Below are 21,596 nucleotides of genomic sequence, written 5' to 3'. Positions count from 1 at the left end.
TTGTGTCTTCTTAAGCTCTATTTTTTGTTGTTGTTTGGCTGAGCTGATTGTGTTCTATTTAGCACGTAAATCTTTACACATTGGTATCCATTACAATTCCAAAGGCATAGTTGTAGAAGACATGGGTTAGTCTCATAAGTCACTTGTCCCTATTTGCCAACATTTCTGTCTTTCGGCACATCCTTAATCTTATTTTTCAATTTTTCTACATATTGTCAAGACAAAGAGAAAGAGAGAGAAAGAGAGGAAAAGAGAAACAATGTTAAGATAGAAAGAGAGAATTAAAAAAAAAAGTATTGTATTGCAATATAAGATGGAGTACAAAGAGTAGACAGTAGGGAGCTATAGGATGGCATTAAACCAATTTGGTTTTCGGAGGATTGATAGATCCTTATTTATAAGTCCCTATAGAGTAATAAAGATTACTCTAGAATATTCTAGGACATTCTATAGCTCCCTACTGTCTACTCTTTGTACTCCATCTTATATTGCAATACAATACCTTCTTTTCAATTCTCTCTTTCTATCTTAACATTGTATCTCTTTTCCTCTCTTTCTCTCTCTTTCTCTCTCGTTCTCTTTGTCTTGACAGTTTGAACCAATTTGGTTTTTGGAGGATTGATAGATCCCTATTTATAAGTCCCTATAGAATAATATAGATTACTCTAGAATATTCTAGGACATTCTAGAATATAAAGTAATATAGAATATTCTTATGATATTAGATTATATATTCTAGAAACCGTACACATAAACATGTTACTACAATGGTTAAGGATTTGACATGTGTGTAACAAGGTTGTGGGTTCAAATCCTTTTGATGGATGATGTGAGTGTCATCATGACACAAATGCTTTACGACAGGCATTTTGTTGTGAGATAGGACAATCCAGTGTGTTAAAAAATGGTATTTTATAAATAGAGTACATTTTAGAATACCCATACGTATTCTAAACGTATTCTACCTTTTGGAACTATCATTTTTTCTAAGCCTAAATTTGTAAATAATATAAAAATTAATTTTCTTGAACAATATGGTGGTTTTTGTAACGAGTGTTTGCATTTTGTAGATACTAGGTTTTTACACAGGTATATGGAAGATGCTTACACGAAATCCGAACTATGAAGCAATTTGCAAGTAATGTTTTTGTTCAAACTTCATGAATAGAGTTAATTTCTGCCTAATTTAACAACCTCCTAGTTTGCAGTTAACTGAGGAGTGATCAATTCTTGAAATTTAGCCTCCTCAGTCTTGTTGATTGAGGGATAGATTTCTGCTTCATTCTTCCTATTGGAGCTTCTATTTAGTGTGTTGAAAGACCTCTATCTATCGATTTTGATCTGAAAGTGAACTTATTTAGGAGATTATTTGCTTTTTCCCTTCTCCCTACATGTAATCAAAATTTTGAAGAGTCATCCGTCTGTTGATTATCTGACATGACTCCATTAATCTTCAATTCATTACCTGCAATCTGGATATATATTGTAGGAAATTATCTCTTTTTTTTGCCCGTTTTAGTTTTTAATGTTCTTGAAAATGTTAATTCTTTGGAAGGCATGCATATTGGATGGGCTTAATTAGGGATTTCTCTCCCTGATTTAGTGACTTTTTTCCTATCAAAATGTTTCAAGTTCTACTAATTAACTAATTTGCATTCATAATTGAGGAGAAATTGCTTCTGAACTTAGACGTAAGTAAGGAGGAATTTCCTTTCTTTCCATTGATCTTGTATGATTGAGTAGCAAGTTGGACTAAATCAAGAAGAAATCATCTCTTCTTTCTCCCTCATTTAGTCACATTTATTTGGTTAGAAAGCGTAAATAAAATCCTTCAATCATTGGATAGATTACTTCTTCCTTCTCCTCAATCCGTGGAAAGGAGTTATTGCAGAAAAGTGCTTCTTTATTTCTCCCTACACTCGTTTTCTGTTGAAATACTGCAAGACTTGGAGGCATAGGTAGTTTCTTACTTCTCCCCAATTTAGTCTTCTTTGTTTCATCGAAGAATAATCGTTATGGGGGGTGATAAGCTTTATGGTCAATCGATGTAGTGTGTTCTATATACTACACTCTTACTCTCTTCTCAAGCATTCTTCAATGATTATTAATTTGATAAAAGCTAATTATCGGTGATTCAGTTGAGATGTTAAATCACCGCAACGACGCCATCCAAGATTGTTTGGAGTTTTTCCTATTGAACTCATCAAAACACAAATTCCATCAATTTATATGCATAAATAGACTATTGTATAGAATCAAGATAATAGTACAACATGTTACATGTATGGTTTGGGTATGTGTGTCTATCCCTTCTTTAATACAACAATGTTGGTGGCAGATAGACACATTGATAGCTTGTGGTGGTTTATCAAAGAATAGTGTCTTCATACAAGAGCACGCCTACATCATAGGTAAAAGTTCCATATGGTGCTCTTTATAATTCATTTCTAATTTTTTCCTCTTAATAGGAATGGAATGCCATTTGCTTAGGTAGTTATCTTCCATTCAGATTTGTCATTTGGTTATGCCTATGATTCAAACAATTTCTTCCTACATTGTTATATCACATGATTTCCTTATTCACACATTTAGCATTGTGAATTCATGAATCTAGGAAAATATAAAAGACAACTTCGAGACTCTAGAACTTGGCATACTCAATCAACTATGTTACGCAAGGAATCCCCCATATGGGATAAATATTGTGTGAACAAACAAGCTGGGAAGTCATCTAGGAACTATTATTGGGATTGTAGATTATGTGGTTTTCATGGGTCTAGGACACTAACACGTTTAGTTGCTCACCTTGCTGGAATTAAAGGTGAAGGTATAGAAAAGTGTGTGCAAGTAACTCTAGAGGCATATCAAGAGGCTATAGTAGTAGCACAAGAAAGTGAATTGACTCGCAAGAAGCTAAAACACATTAAAGAAGGGGAAGCCATGGAACATCAAATTGAGCTTCAAGAAGGCATGGTTGATTCAATGTTCCAATCACAACCTTCAATGGCTAGCATAAGTGCCTCATTTAAGAAGGATTCAATAGACCAAATTCCTATTGATATTGAAGATACAAAAGGTTCAAGAAGAAAAAGTCTCACTCAAAGCATGATAAGGAGAGGATCAAGTGCTACCATGTTGATCAAGAAAGACCATGCAAACACAATGTTGGTTAGATGCATTGTGGAAGGTAATATATCTTTTAATCTTTTGAAAATGTCATGTTGGAGGAACATGTTGTTAGCTTTCTCTGATATTGGGGAAAAGTATAGTGATATTAACTACAATGATTTAAGAGTTAAATATTTAAAGAAAGAGCATTTCAATGTGCAACACAAAGTGGAAAATGTGAAAGCCCTTTGGCCAAAATATGGACTTACCATACTTTCAGATGGATGGATTGACACTAGCAAGTGAGCACTTGTGAATATTTTGGTCTTGTAAAAATGAATAGTGTGTGCGGAAGTAATAGAAAACCGAAGACAGAAAAATATGCAGGTTTAATGGAGAGCTTGATAGAACGCGGGAGAGATAGAGAAAGAGCAGAACAAGTTAAATCTATTACCAATCAATAATAGTTCTCTGTACATAGAACGTCCTCAACAGCATTATTTATACAAGTCCTAAGAGGACTGATAGAAGTACAGTGTACTTCAATGCTCATACGAGTGTCTGACACTAACTATGAGACATTAACTACCTAGTAGTCTAGGCTGCTACTAGGCTTCTGGTTATTGTTGGATCCGGCTAACCAGCTCCCCAGCTCACTGGTTCACTTGCTCACCGGCTCACCGATCCGGCTCATCCTTCTGGATGTTGATCCGGCTCAGGCTTATTCAGCCGATCCAGGTCCGGTTGAGCTTGCCGCTTAACACTCCCCCTCAAGCTCAACTTGAGGTCGGATCGTAGTGTTAGTCTCTATGGCAACTGGTCCTTCCACCCGGCTCCTTCTGACGTCACTCTGCCTCACTCACACTCCTCGTCCGGTTTAGTCCTGTTTGCCGCGACCCTTCGGTTTCCGCGCACCTCGACCTCCTTGGTCGGCTTGTCGGCTTAACAGGCCTAAGTCTTCCCTCACTGTTGTGACTTCGGCGCTTGTCGATTTGCCGATTCCTACGTGTTGGCGTCGACTTTTGCTGCCTTCTCGTCGACTTGGCCTTGAATTGATCCGGTTCTTCTGAATCCATCTGTTGAACCGAATCGGCTGTCTCCGATTCATTCCAGCTCTTGTCCGAATTGGTCGCTCCCGATTCGTCTTCCGGTTCTAGGCCCTTCACCACATCTGACCATGTCCAGGTCTTGGCCTTCTTCTTCCGGTCAGTTCTGACCTTCTTGGCTCTATTGCCGCTGCTGCTTGATCTGACTTGTTCGGATGTGTCAACTTCCTTTGTCGACTCGGCTCCTTTCTTCTTCTTGTCTCTCCATTTGTCGGTTCTTCCCTCACCAACGGAATTGACAGTTTCTTTGCCTTTATCCATTCCGGTGTCTTTGCCCGTTCTCCCCCTCAAGTGTGGCACATCAAGATGCTGAACACCAAGCATTTCGGTGAAGTGCTACAACTTGTCCGATCCGAGAGGTTTGGTGAAGATGTCGGCAACTTGCCGATCCGTATGAACATACCGAAGTTCGACGTCACCGCTCAGGACACGCTCACGCACGAAGTGGTGGTGCATTTCTATGTGCTTTGTGCAAGCATGGAATACGGGGTTCTTGATGAGTTGCATGCTACTTATGTTGTCGCACCTCGATCCGCAGATCTTGCAGCAGTCGCCGAAGCTAGATGGCTTCACAGGTGGCATTGGTGGCGCCCCGGTATTCAGCCTCAGTGCTCGACAGAGCCACTGTTGGCTGCTTTTTGTTGCTCCACGCAACAACTGTGCTACCAAGGGAAAACATATCGCCGGAGGTGGATCGGCGATCCAATGCATCGCCGGCCTAGTCGGCATTGGTGTAGCCGACTAGCTCTTCGGTTATACCATGCCGGTATAACAATCCTCGATCCTTCGTGCCACTCACATATCGCAAAATTCAATGCGCGCAAACAAGGTGCTCAATGGTCGGCTTTTGCATATATTGGTTGATCACGCCGACCAGATAACTAATGTCAGGTCGGGTGATTGTCAAATATATAAGGCTTCCGACAATCTATCGGAATCGCTTCTCATCGCAAGCAGGTCCGAAGTCGGGACGGAGCTTCTGGTTCCGGTCCAAGGGTGTGGAGATCGGTCGGCATTCCGTCATGCCGAACTTGTATAGCATATTCAACACATAGTGTCTTTGTGAGAGAAATATGCCGTCGAGGGTTCGGATCACCTCGATCCCAGGGAAATAGTGAAGGTCCCCCAGGTCCTTTATCTCAAATACATCTGACAGCTGGGACTTGACTCGGCTAACTTCGTCGAGTCTAGGTCCAGTGATGACTAGATCATCAACATACAGCAAAATGCAAACCGGACCATCCGGACCTTGCCGGATGAACAACGAAGAGTCGGACTTGGAGGCCGCAAACCCCATCTTACGCAACCAGTGTGTGATCTTCACATTCCAAGCTTGAGGGGCTTGCTTCAGGCCATAGAGTGACTTCTTCAGCCGGCATACCGCCGACTTGTTCATCTCCGTCTGGAAACCGAGAGGTTGGGTCATAAAGACCTCTTCTTCAAGATTGCCTTGAAGAAATTCAATCTTCACGTCCATCTGCTGAAGGTGCCACCCTCTTGCCGTAGCAACTGCCAGTACCACACGAACCGTCGTCATCTTCGCTACCGGAGCGAAGGTCTCGTCGTAGTTGATTCTATGGGTATGCGTGTATCCCTTCGCCACTAATCGGGCCTTGTACCGGTTAACCGAACCGTCGGCATTGTACTTTACCTTGTACACCCACTTACATCCGATCGGTTTACAGTGTCCGGGAGGGTCAACGAGGTCCCATATGTCGTTGGCATCAAGTCCCCGCATTTCTTCCTCCATAGCGGCACGCCAACTTGCATCCTTTGCCACTTCTACGTAGCTCTCCGGCTCATGCACTTCCGCCACCTTAGTCATGTACGCATAATGATGCGCCATGTATTCATTGTACCCGTATTGCGTAACTGGGTTCTTCAGGCGGGAGACCGGCGTAACTTGGTATTACCCGATTTGGGGCCCTTCTTGGCCAGGTCAGACTTCGTTCCCGAAGATCCGCCTTCATCCTTTTCGGAGTCGGATTTGCTCCGATCCGACTCATCGTTGCCAGTTTCATATTCCGGCATCTTCTTCTTCCCCTTTTCTTTGCACGTGAACCGTCTCCTCGGTTCCTTGCATAAGGAGAGCACAGTAGAGTCTCCACTACTCGCCGGTTCCTCATCCGACTGGTCATCTCGACTCAGCCGCTCATTCGATCCACTTAGCTGAAATGAGATCGGACTCTCTTCTAGAGTGGCAAGGTCTTCATCTTCTATCTGGACCGGTTCAGGCTCACTAGCCTCATCCTCCAGTATCGGGTCGGAAGTCGGAGCCGGTAAGGCATACCATGATGTCGTCTCATCAAACTCAACATCTCGGCTAACTCAGACCTACTTTGTCCCGGAGTTATAACACTTATACCCCTTTTGCTCATGCGAGTAACCAACAAGGATGCATTTCTCCGACTTTGCATCCAACTTCCTCCGCTTCTCATCCGGCACATGCACATATGCAATGCTACCAAATATCCGAAGGTGTCTCAAATTCGGATGGCGTCTGAAATACAGTTGATGCGCGAACACCTTGTCACCGATCTAGTTTTGGATATAGACGGTCATCCGGACTGCCTCTGTCCGATAGAAATGGGGCATGCTCTTCTCCTCCAGCATTGCCCTTGCCACGTCGACAATCGACCGGTTCTTCCTTTCGGCCACACCGTTTTGCTCCGGTGTGTATCTGCAGTTGAACTCTCTCTGAATTCATTTTTGTTGCAGATAACTGTTGAATTGGCCGGAAAAATATTCTTTTCCGCCATCCGACCGTAGGCACTTGATCTTCCTCTCCTTTTCCCTTTCAACCAAGCTTTGCAGGTTCTGGAAACACTCGAAGACTTCGCTCTTCCGCTCAATGAGGTAGATCCATGTGTGCCGACTGTAATCGTCGATGAAGGAGACGAAATACTGACTCCCGCCAAGACTAACGTTCTGTGTCGGTCCCCATACATCCGAATGAATAAGGTCGAGCTTGTTACGACTACGGTTTCGTTCAGTGGGGAATGGAAGCCGGTGTTGCTTCCCGAGTTGCCAGGCTTCACATATTTGGGCCTTCCGGCCACTGAACTTTGGCAAATTGAAAAAAGCTTGTTTCGTTTGCAAGTCTTGAAGCCGCCGGTAATTGACGTGGTCGATCCGCTTGTGCCAGAGATCAATATCTGATTCAATCTTCTGTCCTTTGGCGAACAAAGCGGTGTCGATGTCATTGGTGTCGAGGATGAACATCCTCCCTTCTCTGCACCCTTGCGCAATAATCTGGCCCTCTTCCTCGATGAAGCACCCAAGGTGCGGTAACCGCACCTGCATCCCCTGGTCAACGATCTTACCGACTAATACCAGGTTCTTCGTGATAGTCAAAACGTGTAATATGTTCATCAACTTCCCCCTCTGTCCGACGTGGCTCAAAGGGACTTCTCCGATATGCACGATTGGGTGAGGAGTGTCGTCTCTGGTTTCGACGACTCCCGGTTGTTCCGGTTTCTCCAAAAAGGAGAAACACTCTTTGTGGCTTGTCATGTGATTCGACGCACCGGAATCAACGTACCACACTTCCTCCAATTCGGAAGTGGTCTTCTTCATCGAGTTAGCCTCGTGTTTCGACTCTAAGGTTGGCCCTTTACCAGCTTTTCCGGTTTAGGATCCTCCCGATCCTTCTGCGTAGTGCGAGTATTGTTGGTTCTCTCTATCGGCCTTACTAGATCCGGATCTGTCCAAACCGGCGCGCTTCTTCCAGCACTCGCTTTCTCTGTGGCTCGTTTTACCACAGTACCAGCATTCCGTATCGGCCTTTACTTGCCGGCTTCCAGCGCCGCCTTCACTCCCTCTGCTTGTGGAGGGTCCGGAACTATTGTCGGCACGTTCTCTGTGCCTTCGGTCCTGCTCTTGCCGGCCACTACCATTGCGAGCCAACCCGCCTCGTCCACCATGCCCACGGGGCCGATCTGCCTCTGTGTACTGCATCTGGTTGTCAGTGGGTGCACTTGTTGACACACCAGCATGGTTCTCCTCCACAAGGAGCATCGATTGTAAGTCGAAAAATGACGGTGTATTCTCCCTTGTACACACAGCAATTCGGAACGCTCCGAATTTTGACGCCAAACCTCCGAGACAGATTTGCACTATATCAGGTTCTTCGATATTCACATCGATGGAGGACAGAGAGTCGCAAATGTCCTTGATTTTGGAGGTGTAGTCTGCCACCGACAAGTCGCGTTGTCGTAGGTTGCTCAGCTCTTGGCGGAGTTGAAACTTCCTGGCTGTAGTGCTTGCAACGAAAATCTTCTTTAGATTTCCCCAAGCATCTTTCGGCATTTTTGCATCCTGAATGTAGTTTAGGAGTTGTTCGCCCACACAAGACGCGAAGCAGTACAGTACTCTGTTCGCCGACTATTCCCACACCGGGAAATCTCTGTGTGTTGATTCGGGTGTTGTGCCATTTGCTCTGTCGACATAGCTCTAGTAATCGTGTCTGAGCAGGTACTGGTGCCTCTTGTAGGACCAAGATGTGTAGTTGTTTCTATCGAACTTCTCTGTCGGAAGCGAGCTAGCCATTCCTCTATCCATCGGTTTTTACCTGTTCTTCTTGGTTGGTTTTCTTTTCAAGCTATGTCGGCTGCAGAGATTCTCAACCCTTGCTCTCTGATACCATGTAAAAACGAATAGCGTGTGCGGAAGTAATAGAAAACTGAAGACAGAAAAATACGCAGGTTTAATGGAGAGCTTGATAGTGCGCGGGAGAGACAGAGAAAGAGCAGAACAAGTTAAATCTATTACCAAACAATAATTATAGTTCTTTGTACATAGAAGGTGCTCAACAACACTATTTATACAAGTCCTAAGGACAGAAGTACGGTGTACTTCAATTCTCATACGAGCATCTCACACTAACTATGAGACATTAACTACCTAGTAGTCTAGGCTGCTACTAGGCTTCCGGTTACTGTTCGATTCAGCTAACCAGCTCCCCAGCTCACCAGCTCACTTGCTCACCGGCTCACCGATCCGACTCATTCTTCCGGATGCCGATCCGGCTCAAGCTTATTCAACCGATCCGGGTTCGGTTGAGCTTGCCGCTCAACAGGTCTCATGTTGTTATGGCACTATGTACCTTAAAACTATTGATTATAGTGGTGTTTCTACAAGGGCCGATGGTCCATGGTTGGCTGAAATGCTATCAACTGCAATAAATGAAGTAAAAGTAGAAAATGTGGTGCAAATTGTCACTGACAATGCATCTAATTGTGTTAAAGCATGGGTCACATTCTAGAGACTGAAATCCCAAGGCTTGTATGGACTCCTTGTGCATCACATTGTTTACATTTATTGCTAGAGAATATTGGGAAGTTGTCTTGGGTTCGTGGAGTGCACAAGAGAGCAAATTATATGGTTAGATTATTCACCAAGAAAAGGAATGCACGAAAAATTTTCAGCAACTATTCATCTCTTGTGCTCCTTAGGCCAAGTGGCACTCGATTTGGCTATATTCTTATTGTCCTTGAGAGGTTGGCAAGAGTTTGGAGAGCCCTTGAACAAACTGTGGTTAGTAACTATTGGGAGGATTGGAGTGACTCCAAAAAGCCAAATGTTATCAAGGTGAAGTCGATTGTGCAAGATAGCTCTACTTTGCCTTCAATTATGATTGTGATTTCGATTATGCATCCATTGTTTTCTGTTTTGTGGCTAATTGATCGTGAAGGATCTACAATGGGCTTACTTTATGAGTTCATGAGGAGGGCTAGAGACACATTGTAACGAGGAGCGAGAGAAGACACATTAAACAAGGACAAGTAATATGTTTCTATTCTAATATTATTATTTCTATGTACTATGTAGTATGTACAATTGTTGTTTATTGCATCTTTTTCATTTCTTTGAATCATTGTTGTTGTCTATATTATGCATATTTCGGTAACTGATTTCCACTTTTGATTTAAGTTTGCCAAATGTTAATGCAAATATAAAGAGGTTTTGGAATGTTTTGATTGTCGTTGGTCGTGGTTCAAAAAGCCAATTCATATTGTTGCACATATTTTGCATCCTTTATGGAAGCCCAAAGATCAACCAATTATTATGATTGCAGAGATGACGGATGGATGGCTTGCATATATTCAAAAGGTATATTGTATAGATGAATGTGAAATCTTGCAAGATCAATTTGACATGTATAGAAATGGTGTGGGCCGATTTGGCAATGAACTATCAAAGTCACACATTGCAAAATGTAAACCTGTTTCATGGTGGGAAAGATATGGGGACAATGTGACCTTACTACAGTCATTAGCTTGTAGGGTATTGTCTCAAGTATTATAGTTCATTTTTTATTAATGTTTCAATTTTATTAATCTTCTACAATGACATGTATTGTTTGTTAATACTTTGTGTCATAGTATTGCTCTTCTGGAGCTGCTGAAAGAAATTGGAATGCACATGCATTGGCACATACAAAAAGGAGGAACCATTTGAAGGTGAAACAAGTGGAGAGATTAGTATATGTTCGAGCTTACGGCTTGTTCGAAGCTTTCAAACTCATGCGGGTCTTCCAATGCAGGTCTACATCTTTCTTACTCATGTTTGACACTTGATGTTTAGAAAATCATTTGTAGGTTAATTAACGAACCTTGTTAATTGGTTATGGTTTAAATATTATGAATCATGATTATGATACCAAAATATTATTTGATTTAGGTAAATCCTAATGAGATAGACACTAACAAGACTGTTGAAATGCCTCCATCAACAACCAATATTGATACTCAAGTCGCACAAGCATATTTTGAGGAAGCAGAGGCTATGCATATTGGTCGGGTTACTCGAAGTAGATCTAAGTTTGCCAATATGATAGTGGATGAAGGATTGGTGGGATCAAGTTCTAGCACTATTAGAAGAGTTTGTGCGAGAGTTGCAAGTACAAGAAGGGTAAATACTCGACAAACTACAACTGAGGCTTGCAATGTTGAATATGGTAACGATGATGGAGATCAAGAGGATGAAGACATTGACAATGTCATAGTTGATTCATTTTCTGATAGTGATTATGTGGACAACTATGATGATACAACAACGGAATCTTATAATGATGATGTAGAAGAAGAAACATAATCGAAAATTGCATGGAGATAATGTATTGTTGGTTTTTACATATTTATTTGAATTTAAGAACCAATAATTATGAGCATGAAGAAAGTTATAAATTCTAATAGTTTTTTTATCACTTTATTCATTTTCTATGAGAGTTTAAATAATATGCCTTTTGATTCAAACTTCAATTATGTTCTTGAATCTCCACTTTCATTTAAAAATATGTATACCACATGTATTGAAACATACATAACCATGTGTTATCCATGGGAAATAAAGATAATTCGAATTTACTATATAGTATTTACTATTCAAATTCCAAGTATCTTTGCATTCAACATCAATGGTGTTCAAGTATTTGACGTATTCAACCACGTATTCAAAACGTATTTAACGTATTCAACGTATTTTACCTTTAAATACGTATTCTAAGAACTTATAAAAAAAATTTAGAATACTTATAAAATACGTAACATATGTATTGTACGCGTATGGTATGCTATGTATGTTACAACCATGGTACCATCTTCACTCACAAAGAATTGTGTACCTTTGACACATACCCAACCATTTTTTAGCATGATCCTTCATTTTGTATCATCCATCATTGTGCATTTAATCAACCTTTCTCCGAAGTGAGCAGCACCATGTTTCCCAACTTGGTGTGCTCCATATACATTCACATCCGACATACCATAATGCATGCTAAAGAATTCACGATGGCCTTTCCGAGGGGTATAGGTGTCCATACTCTCCTCTCTAATCCCACCAATGACAATGTTCTTTAATTGTTATTCACGGTCTTTCAATTCAGACATCTATGCTTTCTACATTCTTCTCTTGATTCATCACATGCATAGTAGATGAGTTTGATATCACTTACATCTCGCCTCATTGTGTCCATTTTTTCCTCTATTAATGCTTCTTTTAACTCAGTCTTGTTAATGCCATCATTTGTTTCAAAAGACGGTTTCTTGCATTCTTTAATCTCATTTTGAAGTTTTGCAACCATTTTATGTTAAACCTTCATTCTCAATGACAAGAATTTATAACTTCGCATTCTCCTTTACTAGTGTCCTAATATTTTCACTTTTCTTGTTTATGGTTTCTTGAAGAGAAATCAAGTGACTCATAAGAATTTCTCCATTGTGACTAAATTTGTTGCATTAATATCAAGAATCGTTGGTGATCTTGGCTCATTATCAATCATACTCCTGAACTTTGTGGCCGCCTTACTAATGTTTATCATTATAGGACCAAACCCTATGAGAAGTATACCTCTGAAACCTACTAGCTTTAGTTGATCATATCATAGCTCTTGTTATGAGCTTTGAATCAAGTCAGAGCTTGTCAAAATCGAACCTCAAATGACCAAGTAATGGCTAAAATAAACTTGAAGAAAAAGAAGAAAACCTAATAGAGAGAGACAGAGAGAAGATACCAAATGCCAAGAACTTGAAAGATAGCAAATATTAGGGATCAAACTAATGATGAGCACAAGAATAAGAGATTAAGGATGCTTAATTGTTCAGAGACAAGCTCAACATCGGCCGGATCGGCTGAGCAAGCCGAGGACCGGACAGGTGCGTAGGAAGGCCGTATCGGTGCATAAACCGAAAGGCCGTTAGAAAGATATTCCTCGTAAGGAATAGTTTTGGAAGTAAGAGTCAAGGCTCATTTATGAGCAATCAAGTACTGTCAGTACTTGTGTCAGTCAGCCTGATTGTCAGGGCTTGTATAAAAGTGCTCACTGAGCACATCCTATGTACAGATTGAGTATTATTTTTTGAATTAAATTATGTGTTTACTCTATCTCTCTATCTCTCCCATGCGTACTATGCAAACCTAAGCTTTCCATTAAACCTACGTTTTCTATTGTTCAGTTTTCTATATTGCTTCCGCACGCAATTCTTTTCATGGTATCAGAGTGCAAGGGTTGAGAACCTCTGCAGTCGACTTTGCTTGAAGGGAAAACCAACGAAGAAGAACAATAAAACCGATGGAGAAAGGAATGGCGAGCTCGCTTCCGACGGAGAAGCTCAACAGAAACAACTACACGTCTCGGTCTTACAAGATGCACCAGTACCTGCTCGGACACGGTTACTGGAGCTATGTCAATGGAGCAAATGACACAGCACCCGATTCAACACACAAAGACTTCCCGGCGTGGAAACAATCGGCGAGCAGAGTGTTGTACTGTTTCGCATCTTGTGTGGGCGAACAGCTGTTAAGCTACGTTCGGGATGCAAAAACGCCGAAGGGTGCGTGGGAAAATGTGAAGAAGATTTTCGCCGCAAGCACCACAGCCAGGAAGCTTCAGCTCCGACAGGAGTTGAGCAACCTATAGCAACGCGATTTGTCGGTGGCTGACTATACCTCGAGGATTAAGGACATATGCGACTCCTTAGCTTCCATCGATGTGAACATCGAGGAAAGCGAGATGGTCTAGGTCTGTCTCGGGGGTTTAGCATCGAAGTTCGGGGTGTTCCGAACTTTTGTGTGTACCCAGGAGAATACGTCGTCGTTTTTCGACTTATAGTCGATGCTCCTTATAGAGGAGAACCACGCGGGTGCGTCGACAAGCACGCATGCCGACAGCAAGATGTTGTACACAGAGGGAGAGGGGCCGTGTGGTCATGGCAGACGAGGCGAGTCGGTACGCAATGGAGGTGGCCAACGGGATCAAGGAAGAAGGCACCGAAGTGATGCCGACAACAACTCCGGACCCTCCGGAAACAAGGGGAGTCGAGGCGACGAGAACCGGCAAGGGAAATCCACCACGGAATGCTGGTATTGTTGCAAGAAAGGCCACAGGGAGAGCGAGTTCTGGAAAAAGCGCGCCGAGTGAGAGACGACCAGTTCCGGATCTGGTTCCGGACATACCAACAAAGGAAACCGGCAGCGATCGCACTATGCCGAAGGATCCGAAGAAGCTGGAAAAGGGTTAGTCTTCGTGACGAGACACGAAGCAAACTCAATGAAACAATCCACCCCGAAATCGGACGAGGTGTGGTACGTCAACTCCAGCGCATCAAACCACATGACGTGCCACGAGGAGTGGTTCTCATATCTTGAGAAACCGACACAACCAGGAGTAGTCGCAACCGGAGACGACACTTCGCATCCGATCGCGAATGTTGGTGAAGTTCCCTTGAGCCATGTCGGGCAGAAAGGGAAACTTATGAACGTGTTACACATCCTGACCATCACGAAGAATTTGGTGTCGGTCGGGCAAATCGTCGACCAGGGGATGCAGGTTCGGTTTACACACCTCGGGTGCTTCATTGAGGAAGAAGGCCGTATTATTGCGCAAGGGCGCAGAGATGGGAGGATGTTCATCCTCGACTCTACTGACGGTGGCACCACAATGTTCGCGAAGGGACAAAAAGTCGAGTCGGACATCGACTTATGGCACAAGCGGATAGGCCACGTCAACTACCAGCGGCTTCAAGTCGTGCAATCGAAACAAGTGGTGTTCGGATTGCCCAAATTTAGTGGCCGGAAGGCACAAATTTGTGAAGCATGCCAGCTTAGGAAGCAACACCGACTTCCCTTCCCCAACGAGCGTAACCGGAGCCGGAACAAGCTCAACTTGATACACTCTGATGTGTGGGGGGCGGCACAAAACGTTAGTCTTGGCGGGAGCCAATATTTCGTCTCCTTCATCGACGACTACACGCGGCACACATGGATCTACCTCATCGAGAGGAAGAGCGAAGTCTTCGACTGTTTCTGGGACCTCAAAGGGTTCGTGGAAATGGAAACAGGAGGAAAGATCAAGTGCTTGCGGTCGGATGGCGGAAAAGAATACTTTTCCGGTCAATTCAACAGTTATCTACAACAGATGAGAATTCTGCGCGAATTCAGTTGTAGATACACGCCGGAGCAAAACGGCGTGGCCGAGAGGAAAAATCGGTCGGTTGTGGAAGCGGCACGGGCAATGCTGGAAAAGAAGAGCTTGCCCAAGTTCTACTGGGCCGAGGCGGTAAGGACCTCGGTATACATCCAGAATCGGATCGGAGATAAAGTGTCGGCGCACGAGCTATATTTCGGAACGAAGTCGAACTTGTGACACTTACGAGTTTTCGGTAGCATCGCGTATGTGCATGTGCCGAAGGAGAAAAGGAGGAAGTTGGACGCAAAAGCCGAGAAGTGTATCTTGGTCGGCAATTCGGACGAGCAGAAGGGTTATAAATGCTATAACCCACGTACCAAACAAGCGCGTGTGAGCCGTGACGTTGTGTTTGATGAGTCCGCGTCCTGGTACTTGCCTCCGACTCCGGACCTCACCTCCAATCTGAGTTCTGACGATGAGGACAGCGAGGCCGAGGTGCCTCCGGCTGAGCCTGAAATCGGGACCCCCGAAGGGAGTCCGATTTTGTTTCGGTTAAGTGGACCGAATGGAAGACTGAGTCGTTTCAACCAGTCCGATGAAGAGCCGGCGAGTAGTGGAGACTCGGTCGTACATTCCCCGCGCAGGAAGCCGAGGAGACGGCTTACGTGCAAAGAGAAAGGGAAGAAAAAGGTGTCGGATTCCGGAACAGATAGAAACGAGTCAGACCGACGCGAGTCCGACTCCGAGGGAAGCGATGACGGGTCTTCAAGAGCGAAGTCCGCATCAGCCGAGAAGACCTCGACATCGGCTAATGACCGATTACGCCGATCTACCCGCCAAAAGAACCCAGTTATGCGGTTCGGATACAACGAGTACATGGCGCATTACTATGCATACATGACCCGTGTAGTGGAAGTGCGTGAGCCGGAGAGCTACGCAGAAGCGGCTCAGGACGCGAATTGGCGCACCGCAATAGAGGAAGAGATGCACGCACTATCGAAAAACGAGACCTAGGACCTGGTTGATGCACCGAAGGGTGTGAAGCCGATCGGATGTAGGTCGGTGTACAAGGTCAAGTACAACACCGACGGCTCGGTCAACCGATAGAAGGCCCGGTTAGTAGCGAAAGGCTACACGCAGAAACACGGCATGGACTACGATGAGACGTTTGCGCCGGTCGCGAAGATGACGACCGTCCGTGTTTTGCTCGTGGTAGCCGCGGCCAAGGGGTGGCACTTACATTAGATGGATGTAAAGAACGCGTTCCTGCAAGGTGAGCTTGAGGAACAAGTGTACATGGTACAACCCCCCGGATTTCACTCCGGAACGAACACGTCGGCAATGTGCTGACTGAAGAAGTCCCTTTACGGACTGAAGCAAGCCCCGTGTGCCTGGAATGCGAAGTTCACACATCGACTGCGTCGGATGGGCTTTACGACTTCAAAATCGGATTCCTCACTGTTCATTCGGAAAGGTCGACTCGGGTCGGTCAGTATTTTACTCTATGTTGATGACTTGGTCATCACCGGCGCCGACCTAGGTGAAATCAACCACGTGAAGCTCCTGCTTGCGGCATCGTTCGACATGAAGGATCTGGGGGATCTTCATTACTTCCTCGGGATCGAAGTGATCCATACCCCCGAAGGCATATTGATCAGCCAACGCCATTACGCGTTGTATATGCTCTTCAAATTCGAGATGGCAGACTGTAAGTCCGTCTCGACTCCTCTTGATAGAACCGCCAAGCGTCGCCCCAAATCCAGAAAGGTGTGCGACCTGATGAGGTTCCGACAAATTGTCGGAAGCCTTATTTACTTGACAATCACTCGACCCGATCTCAGTTATCCGGTCGGGGTGATCAATCAGTTTATGGCGCGACCTACCGAGGAGCACCTTCAGTGTGCGCAACGCGTACTGCGGTACGTAAGTGGCACTACGGACCGGGGACTGCTATATCGGACCGGTACAGCTTCGCAGTTGGTCGGCTACACCGACGCTGATTGGGCTAGCAACGCCGCCGATCGCCAATCCACGTCCGGATACGCGTTCTCTCTTGGGAGTGCCGCAATAGCGTGGAGCACTAAGAAGCAGCCGACAGTTGCACTGTCGAGCATCGAAGTTGAGTATAGAGGAGCGGTTGTTGCAACATGCGAAGCCATATGGTTGTAGCGGCTACTTCAGGACCTGCAAGAGGAGGTGTCCGATCCGACGATGATCTACTGCGACAACCTTAGCAACATCCAGCTCGCAAAGAACCCCGTTTTCCACACACGGACCAAACACATTGAGGTGCACTACCATTTTGTCCGTGAGTGTGTCCTTTTTAGTGAAGTCCAACTTCAGTATGTTCCGACGGATCGGCAAACTGCCGACATCTTCACCAAGCCCCTTGGTCTGGACAAGTTGCGGCAATTCTCAGGTGTGCTTGGATTGCGTCACCTCAACGTGCCAAACTTGAGGGGGAGAGACTTCCCGAATGACCATGGAAGGAAGCAAGAAAGGAGCGGAGAAGACCGCGACACCGAGTCGGAATTAGATTTCAAATCGGCTGAAGAAGCCGAGGGCGGATCCGCGGAAGAGTCCGAAAGTGGCCATAAGGGGAGTAGCCGGAAGAAAGAGCCAACGCCAACCAAGCATGGGGGAGATGATGCCGTCAAGGGCGAGAAGACCGAAAACGAGTTGGAGACAGCCAACTCGAACGAGAGCGAAAACCGATCGGAGGTAGCCGAGTCGGTTCGAGTGTTTGATTCAGATACGCTGAATCAACCGAGGGCCAAGCAGAAAAGAAGGCAGCAAGAGAAGCGCCAACACCACCACAGCAAGGGAGCTGTGAAGGGCCATACCAACCGGAAGGGTCGAAGAGCACGGAGTCAAACAGGCCGAGGAGCGTGAATGAGGCGTGGAGCCAGGAGGAATCGGAGCGGTGATCCGGAAGATCTCGAAGAGCCTCAAGTTGAGCTTGAGGGGGAGTGTTGAGAGACAAGCTCAACATCGGCCGGATCGGCTGAGCAAGCCAAGGACCGGATCGGTTGGGACCGATCGGTTAGGCCGGACCGGTGCGTAAAACGGATGCATAAACCGGTACGCAAACCGGTGCGTAGGAAGGCCGTATCGGTGCGTAAACTGAAAGGCCGTTAGAAAGATATTCCTCGTAAGGAATAGTTTTGGGAGTAAGAGTCGAGGCTCATTTATGAGCAGTCAAGTACTGTCAGTACTTGTGTCAGCCCGATTGTCAAGGCTTGTATAAAAGTGCTCACTGAGCACATCCTATGTACAGATTGAGTATTATTTTTTGAATTAAGTTCTGTGTTTACTCTATCTCTCTGTCTCTCCCGTGCGTACTCTACAAACCTAAGCTTTCCATTAAACCTGCGTTTTCTATTGTTCAGTTTTCTATATTGCTTCCGCACGCAATTCTTTTCATTAACCACACCCAGCACCCCCCAAAAAAAGGACATTAGACAAACATAAAACACCATCTCAAAGAGAGAAATATTTTATCTATGCATATGATGGCTCGTAAATTTTCATTATTACAAGACATGTGTTCAGAGTCACAACCATGGATATCTATTGTTCAATATTTCCTTGAGAACAAGGGTTTAACACATGGAAAGACAACAATTAATGCTTCATGCTAGCAATTATTGAATGGATGTATTTCACGTAAGAGTTTAGGGTCTTCATGTGTTCAACCTATGGTTTACTCATCGCAAGAAGCACTCTTGTTATGTGTATGGAAACCATCATCGAGTAGAGAGCATTGTAATTCTTTGCAAAAAGAGTTACTTACATGTCTTCTCGGTTATTATGTTGGCCGAAAAGGATAGATTGCGATCTCAATTTATTCATTTGGGGATCAAAGAGGTGGGAGATATAGTTGAAGCTCCATCTCAAAGAATTTTGGAGTTTGTTGAAGCACAACAATTATTACACATCCCACCTAATTATGTGTTTATCTTACAACAACTACAAAATATTGCATTGATGCAAGGTCCTTTACCTCTACAAACAGGAGAACAATCATGGATTGATTGGTCTTTATGGGGTCAGGCATTGCTATTACACGTTACTATTAATCTTTTGTATCATTGATCCGTTGAGTCCCTTGGATGGATATCCTCGAAGGCTGAAGAAAAATCGAAAATACACAAATCTGATCATGGGTGGTGGTAGATCTTAAAATGTAGTTGGCATTCTAAATTGTCACTTGTAGCTGTTGAGAATCAAGCTCAACTTGGTCTAGTGTGTGAACTCACCTTGAGAGTGAAGAGACACTCCAACGGTCAAGAGTCACCATTATGTCACCACTTTGTATTCTAGCATTTAGTATGAGTCATAGAATCATATTCTATGACACATAACTTATGAGCTTTCACATTCCCCATGCTCCATGAGGCTTGTAGTTAATGAAGAGAGAGGGTGACTACATAAAGCACCCTCCTCCCACCTTGTAACATGTTGTGTCTTTCTCCTTTGTCAATATACTTTTACATTGCGTATTCCTTGTCTCTCTCTCACTCTCTCGCTCTCTCTCATACACACACATAACTCATATCTCTTCCGCTTCACAAGAATCCATCTCTTGATTCTTTACATGGTATAAGAGCGATTTGGTAGCTCGATCTAGCCCATTCGCCTCATCGTGATCGTGTGTTGTGCTCTACACCGACGACCAAGAACCGGCTCATAGCTATCGTAGCTTCGCTACATAGCTCGCATTCAAAGGGAGAAGAAGAAGAAGAAGAATCGATATAATGAATACTCAAATGGGGAGCACTCTCCCTACCGAGAAGTTGGATCGAAACAACTTCACATCTTGGGAGTACAAGATGCACCAATACCTTGTCGGACAAGTCTATTGGAGCTACATCAAAGGAGCGCATGAAGACCGACCCGCCGAAGCGGCTCCCGGATACGCGACATGGGAGCAAGCCGCAAGCCGCAAGCCGCGTGATGTATTGTTTGGAGACATGTGTTCACAACCACATGCTCGGTTACATTCGAGAAGCCAAGACGCCGAAGGAAGCGTGGGAAAATCTATGAAAGATTTTCGCCGCCAACACGACCGCGAGGAAGCTTCAACTCCGCCAAGAGTTGAACAACATTCAACAAAGGGACATGTCCATCACGACATACACCTTGAAGATCAAGGAGCTTTGCGACTCGCTCGGCTCAATAAGCATAAGTATAGATGATGATGAGATGGTGCAAATATGCCTCGGCGGCCTCGCACCATGGTTCGGCGCTATGCGAACCGCCGTTCTAGCACGGGAGAAATCTCCCTCCTTCTTCGAGCTCTAATCAATGCTATTGGTCTAAGAAAACCACGTGCGTACAAGGAGCAATGAGTCAGAAGGCCACATGCTCTACACGCACTCTAATGGAGGAAGAGGACGCGGACGAGCGAGAGGCCGATTCGGCCAAGGACAAGGCGGACAAGGTCCGACCTACGACAACAACTCCCAATTTTGGCCGCAAAACGGAGACCAACGAGGAACCTTCACAAGAAGGGGGAGCTTCCAATCCGGCCCTAGCCGTGAAAACGCAACCGAATGCGGATATTGCTGAAAGCTAGGCCACCACGAAGAAGAGTGCCGAAAGAAGATGCGTGAATCGGCTTCCACAAGCCGACAACTCACGAATTACGCACACAATTTCGACTATGAAGAGTATAGCGGAATGTACGGGAACAACTCCAACTACGAAGATCGTGGCGGAATGTATGCATGGAACTCCAACCGTGGCGGAATGTTCATGATGAAACATAGAGCAAACTCTATGTCGGCCTCTACCTCAACTAGTGCCCTCAATCCGGAGGACGTATGGTTTGTTGACTCCGGAGCCCCAAACCATATGACATCCCACAAAGAATGGTTTCTCGAACTTCGAGAGCCGGAGCAACCCGGTTATGTCGAAACCGGAGATGACACTACGCACCCGATTCGGCACATCGGCAATGTTCCATTCGGCGAAAGAGGTAAGCAAACATACATTAAAAATGTCTTGCATGTACCCACCATCACAAAGAATTTGGTCTCGGTCGGCCAAATGGTTGAGCAAGGGATGCAAGTACGATTCGACCAATAAGGGTGCTTCATCGAAAAAGAAGGCCGAATCATTGCACGCGGAAGAAGAGAGGGCCGGATGTTCATTCTCGATTCGCACGAGATGAAATCCGCCATGTTCGCGAAAAGCACGAAAGCTGACTCCGACATAGAGCTATGGCATAAACGAATCGGCAACATCAATCTCAACAAACTCAAAGCAATGAGATCGAAAGGAGTCGTTATCGAACTCCCGACATTCAAAGAGAAGGAGATTGAAGGAGTCGTTATCGAACTCTCGACGTAATTCATTCTGATGTATGGGGTCCAGCCCAAACGGCAACATTCGGCAAATGCCGATATTATGTGCTCTTCATCGACGACTTTTCTAGGTACACTTGGATCTATCCGATGCGGCAAAAGAGC

At 44.7% G+C, this 21,596-nt stretch overlaps 1 pseudogene; it reads left to right on the top strand.

Annotated features, from left to right (window-relative positions):
* Positions 1–2,667: 2,667 nt before the first annotated feature.
* On the top strand, positions 2,668–9,962 carry LOC147867418 (uncharacterized; annotated as a pseudogene).
* Positions 9,963–21,596: the final 11,634 nt, after the last annotated feature.

The sequence above is a fragment of the Azolla caroliniana genome, unplaced genomic scaffold (genome assembly GCF_043228905.1).
Source record: "Azolla caroliniana isolate FFs.n. ecotype wild unplaced genomic scaffold, voAzoCaro1.0.p SCAF_2, whole genome shotgun sequence".
NCBI classification, from domain to species: domain Eukaryota; kingdom Viridiplantae; phylum Streptophyta; class Polypodiopsida; order Salviniales; family Salviniaceae; genus Azolla; species Azolla caroliniana.
Note: the sequence above shows the minus strand (reverse complement) of the source record. Positions and strands in the feature narration are given on the sequence as shown.